Genomic DNA, 8,595 nt, shown 5'->3' with positions numbered 1-8,595 from the left:
TTACACACTACTTAACCTAAATTAGCCTAAAGACAAATACACACACACCCATGCCCGAGGGAGGACTTGAACCTCCGCCGGGACCAGCCGCACAGTCTATAACTGCAGCGCCTAAGACCGCTCGGCTAATCCCGCGCGGCAGTTCAGGTGATAGCTTCAATATACAGAATAGCACATTCCGGAGTCAGAGGAAGCACGAAGCAGAATAAGCAATGTTTCACCTGACCGAGCTCGAACATCGACTATAAATTGTATGTCCAACAATGTATGACCTGTCAAAAGAACAAGAATCGCATGGCATATCAAGGCACCGCTAGGTATATTTATGCCGCCTAATGAGCGATCTGACCATGTTCACATAGATATTGTAGTCCAACCACCAGTCCGAAGACTGCAGTTACTGCCTTACATTCGCAGACAGATACTCGAGATGGCCTAAAGCATTACCTACGGAAGATATCACTGCGGCGAAAATGCAGTTCAGAGGATGGATAGCGAGTTCCTGCTGAGAACAACGACAGGTCATGGGGCTCAATTTGAGGCGTATCCCTTCAAGACCCTTGCCCCATTGTTAGGTATCCAGACAATAAGGACCACCACTTTTCAACCCGCAGCGAACGGCGTGGTGAACGCCTCCACGTACAATTATGATCAGCCCTTCGAAGTCACGCAACACACAAGTGGACAGAAACAGTACGGATTGTTTTACTGGGATTGCGAACAGCCTTGAATCCTGACGTTGCCACGGTGGGAGAGCTGATGTACGTCCAATCGTTACATCTGTTCATTCACAATATGGGAGATGTAACCATCGCAGCATCAGACTTTACCACCAAGTTTCGATCACACCTACGTCAGTTTCGTCCATTATAGCCACGTAAACCAACCGGACGCTGCACGTTTGTCTTTTCAGATTTAGCAACCCGTTCACAAGTGCCGTTAAGTAATGACGCGGCACGCAGACAACTACAACCCTCGTATAAACGTCCACATACACTAAATAATGGAGGTGACAACAATTTCAAGATCGACTTTCATGGCGTACCTACCACCGTTGCGCCTCACCGTATCATATGGGCATTTCAAGATTCACAGTCAACAGAAAAAGAACTGACATCGAGAAGCATGAAGAAGAGAGAGGCAGCAACTAAAGACCCTCCGACACGGCAAGCTACAGAAGGGCCTCGATGAACATCGGATGCTGCCCAACAGGAAACATCAACAGGCGATACCAGCGTGCAGCTAGGAGAACACACTGTAACACCCCAAATATAGAACCCATAATAACCACTATTTTTGTTTCAAAAGAAAAAGCAAAATTAGTCATCCTGACAGTGACGGCAGCTACTGACAACAAAATTTACACTCTTCTCCCTTTGATTAACAGGGATGTTATATAAATACTAATGATTCTCATAAAGGAAGGACTACTAAGAATACCATGTGATACAAAACAGAAACTTTAACGAAAAAATTCAAAAATACGGAGGTTAAAGCCCAGACCATAAATCGACCAAAGATGACGTTTATCCCAGAAGAGAGTTGTAGCCGCATCGAACTGTAAGTTCGCTATGACCACAATGTAACTCGGCAATGGAGATGTTAACTTCACTTCTGTCTTGTATTCTGCAACAGTAGTATGCATGCTAAGCGCTGCTAGATTGTTTCAAAACTGATTTGAAGTTTAAAGTTTTACGATATAAACTGGAAATATTAGTCAGAAGTCGGACTAAAGTAGGATCATGTTAACTGTTAGACAAATAACGGGATTTTGATGTATGTGACAGAAAAGTGAAACGTGTGATTACTGATTTGTGATGGGACTTGGCCTTCGTGATACTTATTAGTCACGAACATCAAATGACACAGAAAGAGACTGATCGCCGACATAAACTCGATTATTAGACTTGATTAGGCCACAACTATACGCAATCACGAAGAAATTACAATTTCGCCGAGCTGTCAGAAGTTAAAGTCGAGATCAGAATTACTTATGTTAACATATGCAGGTCCTTGAATGCGATATCGGCGTGTGTGCTCAGCATAGGGACAGACAATAATTATGAAGAACAATAAACCTTAATTTAACTTTAATTCTCCGTGTCGCCTACATCACTTAAGGGACATTTAAAGTGTTTTCGTGATATTAACTGATTATTCTGATAACATAAAAGTGTTAAGTGATTTAGTGACAATTCAACTGTGAACAGTAATAACAATACACTAAAAATACGACACATTCTGAACACTGCTCAGGGGTATGTTATCTCTGGAAATACGTCGTGCAGTTGTTGAATACGCGACGTAGCGACGCCTTGACGACGGAACAATAATTAACAAATTAATATCCTCGCAAAATTCATAATGTGGCCTCGGCTTGGGTGATGGAATGATGATTCAAGACTCTATTTTTTAACGTTTTAATGACCATTCTCAAACCGGGCATAAGAACTATAGTCAGCAAGTTCGCGTAAACTGAAGGGTCAGTCGCGAACGCGCAAGGGGCTTTTGGTTATTTCGGGTAAATGGAGGCATTGCTTTACCAAGTGGTGCAGTCACTACATTTATAAGTGAAGAAGAGCGACAGACGACGAACACAATTGCTTTCATTACAAGCAAGGGCAGCGTACACACTCCGGCGTGCTGCTCCATCGAGACAACCATTTTCGATATATAGTATCTGAAAATAACCAAACCACGTAAGGAGTTTTTTTCTAATAGTTACAGATTGGCGTTGTCGTGATCGACGGACGCCGTTCCACGTCATCTTGACTGGGTCACCCATCACCGTCGAGACGCGAGAGAACAGCGCCACAACACCGATTCCAAGGAGAAGTGTCAGGGTTTCAAGAAAAACGTTACGACGCGATCTGGACGGCAGGTGAAATTTAACGAGAAGTGTCGCTGGTACTGGGGGTGATTGTGTAGTGACTCCCATTTCACTGTATACGTCCCATGGTACAGCGGCGTAGACAGCATGAGAGTTCCATGGCTCAGTGCCGCATTGTATTTAGTCTTTCGTTTTGTTTATTTACTTATTCCTTGTTTTCTCTCGTTTGGACATTGAATATTATGCAGACCGCATACTTCTGTATACTTAATTTATATGTGGAAATAAATATTTTCAAGAGTTAACCACAAATATATATCGTAATATATTAGAAAACGTTGACTGTAGAGAAAACTCCCGTAGTTTGTTGAATATTGACATTTTGTCATCTTAAAATTTTTAGCAGTTCATCAAATTTTACTTCTAAGGACAAAACTACATCCTAACTTTCAACTCATGAGTAATATCTCTGCAAAGATTGTGAAACGGTACACTTTTCCAACTGAAATTTTCGTCGGTTTGCCTAACCTGAAGACTACAAAACAGTACTACTTTGAATATATATGTAGGTCATTACATCCGTTTGTAGTACAACGCACAAAAACTGATTGGAGACAAAAATCCCATAAAGAAGGAGAACCTTCAGGGATGTAGAATAAGTCAAGGTTTACACTAACAAATGACGAACAAATTGTACACCTTAATCTGTACCAGTATTAACATCAATCTACCTTCTACTGTACAGATTAGTTTTATTCGTGCCTACATTACCTAAATTTAACCAAGAAATAAAAAAAAATGCTACTTAAAAGAATTTCTGCCTCCAACTGCTAGCTTGATATTTACTCGATTACTCCTGTTTTTATGAAATAAAGTAGTCGCTTCCCATCAGTAAATTACTATTTGACATACAGCTTTACAAATAACAATACTACCTGCCACATAACTGACAGGAAGTTTTTAATTCCTTTATCTAGATCTTCAGCTAATTTCTACAAATAGTGGCTAATTAAGTAACTTTTTTGTTTAAATTAATAAGAATTTCTCATCCACAACTCCACCCTGAGCACAGGGGAAGAAGTCAAAGCGTACATAAAGATTACTTTGTATCTCTTGTGACAGCTCACCTGAAGCCTGTTTTTGTTGACTGCAAGAAAAACCATTAAGGAATACAAATATTCGGGAATGTGTGAAGAGGGTCTTAAAAAGGCATTCTGCACAGTTTACGGTTATCTGTTTTGCACAATACTCTTGCTGTTCAATTCTGGTGAAAAAACTTGACTTGTTTTAAGTACCCTGTCTCATAGGATAATTCATTATCAAAGAAATGCATTAGTTTCTTTAGGATCTGCAGTAGGCTATATGACATGTGTTAAAGAACAAAGACTACTTGCTGTCTTTTCTGGTAACCTGTCAGGGACAAAATTAATGAAACTTTGTTTTTTATGGTTTTAAGCCAGAAAGTTCAACAGATTCCTTAGGACAAAAATGAACACAACAGAAAAATGAAAGAACTGTTTCTAATAATAGAAGCACTTAATTTATAAGTTAACTTTATGTAATCAGATTTTTGCTGTAGTGGAAACATTGTATGAGTGGGAAGAAGAAAGAATAGTCCAGTCATCTAAAAATTAAGATGGTAACATAGTTTTAAGGCACAGAAATATAGAAACTGATGTTCTGAATTACACACTGAAACAAATGTATGCATTAATTACTCACTTGTCAGCAACATAGTTTAAGAAAAATACAGAACAAATTTATAGATGGCACTTAAACTCATTAATTTATTTCTCACAAAAAAACAAAACAACAATAGCTCAGCTGTAGATGCTACTACATATGTACGTAATTGTAGTTTCAGATCAATCACAAGATCACTGGTTATTAATCAAAATTATTTTTGTGAGGCAACTTAGAACAGCTTTTTCCGACTGATGAATTTGGTTATCAGTGGGAAGATGTTTGAAGAACGTTTATTCAGATAAAGGAAAACATCATTTCTTATGTCCTACAAAGCTGAGATAACTAATTTCTTCAAAGGGTTTTATTAATTAAAAATGGACATTTGTCTAATACTTTCTGGCCCATTTTACACAAATAAAAGTGACCATCCATTAAAAATAGACATTTGTCTAATACTTTCTGGTCCATTTTGCACAAATAAAAGTGGCCATTGGATGTAATAAACAGGCAATCTCTGTGTTTGCTGTTCGGGATACCGGTGCTAGAAACATTAGAACATACTGAAATTTGCCAGTAGTGACTCTCCAGCCTTTTTTTCAGTTTCCTATTCAAATGAAAACTGTAAAAGACTAGACAAGACATGTAATAATACTCGTTATTTATTACAATGGCAGACCAGTTAAGGCTAGTAGATGTACCAATCTAAATGTGCATCAAAAATCTCTTGGAAGCGATTGCTAAATTGATATTCTACTCCTCCACTGAAAAACACTTTCATCTGATCTAAAATGAGTTTATATACCCATATAAAAGTCCTTCTTAGTGCTGATCTGCATCTGAGAGAATCAGACACAACTAAAGATGAATATAGACTCTTAATTATACCTATAAAACCAGTTCTTGTTGAGTGAACCAGTGAAGTTGCCTCAGGAGATTATTTTAATGTAAACTGGCAATCTTTTGTTTGCTTTTCATACCGGATTTTCATCACCATGAGCGACAAAAGTTATCAAAAATAAACGCTTATTTTACATAAAAAACAGTCATTATGGATATAAATGGATTGCACTTTTTATAAAAGCATAACTAAACATTTCATACGTTTTGTTGAAGAATCGTCAGAAAATTGATGCTGCCTGCCAAATGATATTTTGCCTTCTACTCCTATGGAAGCGGTGTACTAAAAGTATCGCGCCCCTGTTGTCCTGTCTACCATAAGGACAAACAGGCAGAAATTTCAAAAACCGCTTCCGGGAACGCATAAATGTTTTCAGACTCAACCACTTTGGAAAATCACTTATGGGACAGCATATGCTAGAAATTTCTGTTATGTTGCTTGTAAGCAAAAGTGTCAGTATGTTTCACCTGGCCACAGGTAAAGAAGATAACCATCGCACTGGGAATTTCGGAGATATTAGGTTAGCTGAACTATTCGAGGGCTTGTCAAACGAAAACTTTAATATTTTTTGAAATATTATTTATTATGCAGAAGTGGTACAAAGCTGTAGCCGTTTTCAACATAATCTCCCCCGTGCTCAAAGTAAGTCCTCCGGCGCTTACAAAGTGCACAAATTCCTTTAGAAAAAAACCCTTCTTGTAGTCCGCGAAACCATTCATGCACCGCGTGGCGTACCTCTTAATCAAAACGGAAATTCTTTCCTCCCATTGCGTCTTTGAATGGTCCAAACATATGGGAATCACTTGGTGCAAGCTCTGGTGAGGATGATGGATGAGGAAGACACTCGAAATGCAGCTCTGTGATTGTTGCAACAGTTGTACGGGCAGTGTGGGGCCATGCATTATCATGTTGCAAAAGGACACCCACTGGCAGCAACCCACGTCGCTTTGATTTGATTACAGATCGCAGATGATTTTTTAGGAGATCTGTGTATGATGCACTGGTGACAGTGGTCCCTCTAGGCATGTATTCCTCCAAAATGACGCGTTTTTCGTCCCAAAAGAGTTGCAGTTTAACAAGCATCAACACGTCGTCTCTCATTTCAGGAGTCAGCTGTCGTGGCACCAATCTTGCAGACACTTTGTGAACCTGGCGCACATCATGCACAATGTGGTGTGCTGACCCATGACTAATCTGTAAACATGCTGCAGTGTCATTCAGTGTCACTCAGCGGTTTTCCTTCACTGTGGCTTCAACTGCTGCAACGTTCTCTGTGGAGTCACAACTCGTTGTGTCTGACCTGGACGAGGAGCATCTTCCACTAAAGTCACACCATTTGCTGACTTCCTACTCCATTCGTAGACCAGCTGCTGTGACAAACATGCATCACCGTACTGAACCTTCATTTGTCGATGAATTTCAATCGGTTTCACACCTTCACTGCGCAAAAACCGAATAACAGAAAGCTATTCTTCCCTGGTGCAAGTCGCAAGTGGGGCGGCTATCTTTATACTGTTACTGCGACGGCATGTGCGCATCTGCACTCTGATGCCACCTATAGGCCATTCTGCACGCTGTTTGTTCGTGAAGACACCTAGTGGGAAGTCTCAAACTTACAGGATAACGGCGAGAAATTTCCATTTGTTATTACAAATTTAAGGTTTTTATTTGACTCACCCTCGTACATGTGTAATAGTGATAATGCAGATTGTGTTATTGTTATAATGAGTGTTTGATTTCAGCTGTAAATGAGAAAAACTGTAACCGTCAACCTCATTCCACATAGTGCGTAATAACAGAAACTCTGCTTCCTGTCCCGAATCACGTGACTTAGATGTAGGTTTCAATGTAATGATGTCATGTGCAGCGTATATTATCGATGGTCTATGTTCAAAAGGGTGATGTATGCAAGGAATCAACCGAAAATAAGTTACTAAAGTAACTGTGGCTAGCGAAATGTGTCTCTTTATTTAACATAGCTTCAGGCTTTTTGATTTCGTGAAGAGATATTTCTACCTGTTCTAACTGATTTAGTGCCTTACCGTTGGATTCATTGTGTAGTATTGCCAAATTGTTTTGTACTCTGTTGATAAAATGTTTGGATTATAGCAAATGCTATCTCATAACTGATTTTTCAAAATGATTGAGTCAAAGCATTTATGTGCTCTTGGAAGTGGGTTTTGAAATTTCTTCCTGTTTGACCTACATAGAAGGCAAGGTAACTGGGGCTTGATCCTTTATACACTCAACTGCTGTTGAATTCTTAGTTATCTATTTTTATCTTGTGGACTGGCGGACTAATACAGTACCAGTTCATTCCTCAAAGGGCCAAATGTGAACGTATTATTAACCCTTGAAATTTAGTCCTCCTGTTATTGGTTTGCGAAGCGAAGTGCTACAGTGGTTAAAACTGGAACCGTAAAGAAGCTGCTATGACTACGACGTTTTTCACTACAGGATCTGTAGATAAAAAGTTGACGTTTATTTTTCAGCGTCAAATTTAGCGAAAATCTTAAGCTTTCGATGACTGCCTCCATCTCCGTCGTCAGGAGTTAAATCCGACTGTCGTGAAACTGCGAGTCTCTCGCTTCTTTTGCCCAGACGACGAGATCTGGTTGGCTAAAATATGTAACGGAAATTGTGCGTACTGAGGTGGCGCCCTCTACATCCATAGATCATGTTTTCGCTCGATAACCAGTGACGCTTGCAGCACCACTATTTGCACTGGCGGTAAACTACCAGAGGTTTCTCTCTGTGCTCTTTATAAAATTTGAAATATGTGGTTAAGTTCCTATGGCACCAATCTGCTGAGGTCATCCATCCCTAGACTTACTCACTACTTACTATAACTAATTTATACTAACGACAAAACGCGCGCGCGCGCGCGCACACACACACACACACACACACACACACACACACACACACACCTATGACACAGGGAAGATGCGGACCTCCGACAGGGGTAGCTGCGCCAACCGTGGCAACGTGCCCGAGACCACACGGCTACGTCGCGCGGCTCTCTTTATCAAACGCACGCCTCCAAGCACTGCTAAGTTAAATTATAAATAACTGATTTAACCAACAATATTCATTTGTATCCATCATATAACCACGGCGGAACCAGTGTCTCCATTACGCTATTTTCACATACACTCCTGGAAATGGAAAAAAGAACACA

Source organism: Schistocerca gregaria, chromosome 4 (assembly GCF_023897955.1).
Source record: "Schistocerca gregaria isolate iqSchGreg1 chromosome 4, iqSchGreg1.2, whole genome shotgun sequence".
NCBI classification, from domain to species: Eukaryota; Metazoa; Arthropoda; class Insecta; order Orthoptera; family Acrididae; genus Schistocerca; species Schistocerca gregaria.
This window is presented reverse-complemented; position numbering follows the sequence as displayed.